At 45.7% G+C, this 599-nt stretch overlaps 1 pseudogene; it reads left to right on the top strand.

Moving 5' to 3' along the window:
• LOC141372353 (uncharacterized) overlaps nt 1-246 on the top strand; it is a 1,158-nt pseudogene extending 912 nt beyond the window's left edge.
• Nucleotides 247-599: the final 353 nt, after the last annotated feature.

Below are 599 nucleotides of genomic sequence, written 5' to 3'. Positions count from 1 at the left end.
TGCCCCTATCCCTGCCCCTATACTGAGCCCTGCCCCTACTCCTGCTCCTGCAGGTCTCCCACGGCCACATCCAGACCCCACAGCCCTGCAGGGAGAGCTCCTTGTACAATTACCCTTAGTTCCATCACCGAAACTCGAGACCCCGCCAATTGTTTCATCCCCTCACCCTGTGCTCTTTCGCTCTGATACATATTAACTGTTATTTTATCCTTCCATGTCCTATATACTGTTTATTATTTGTTTTAAATAAAATTACTTGTTTTCAATTGAACACGTCATGAGCATTAAATACATGCCCAACGCTGTGCCACCACACCCCAGAACATTGCCGCAGAATATCTCATTCCCCAAAGGAGTCCATGAACCAGAAGTCCTCCCTGCCCTTTTCTCCCCCAGCCCAGACCCCGGCAACACCTAAGCTGCTTTCTCTCTCTGTTCCTTTACCTATTCCTGATGTTTCTGTAATTGGAATCACACAATAGTGGCCTTTGTGTCTGCCCTCCTATTTTCAAGGGGACTCCTTTTCTTCTGTGTTTATTGGTCATAAAATTTCCCTTATTTGATATTGAAATCCCCAATGGATTACATATCAGATGTAA

This window comes from Callorhinus ursinus, unplaced genomic scaffold, assembly GCF_003265705.2.
Source record: "Callorhinus ursinus isolate GAN/ISIS: 27379988/994484 unplaced genomic scaffold, GSC_fseal_2.0 scaffold9797, whole genome shotgun sequence".
NCBI lineage: Eukaryota > Metazoa > Chordata > Mammalia > Carnivora > Otariidae > Callorhinus > Callorhinus ursinus.
The sequence above is the reverse complement of the archived record's forward strand: the minus strand, read 5'-3'. Positions and strand labels throughout refer to the sequence as shown.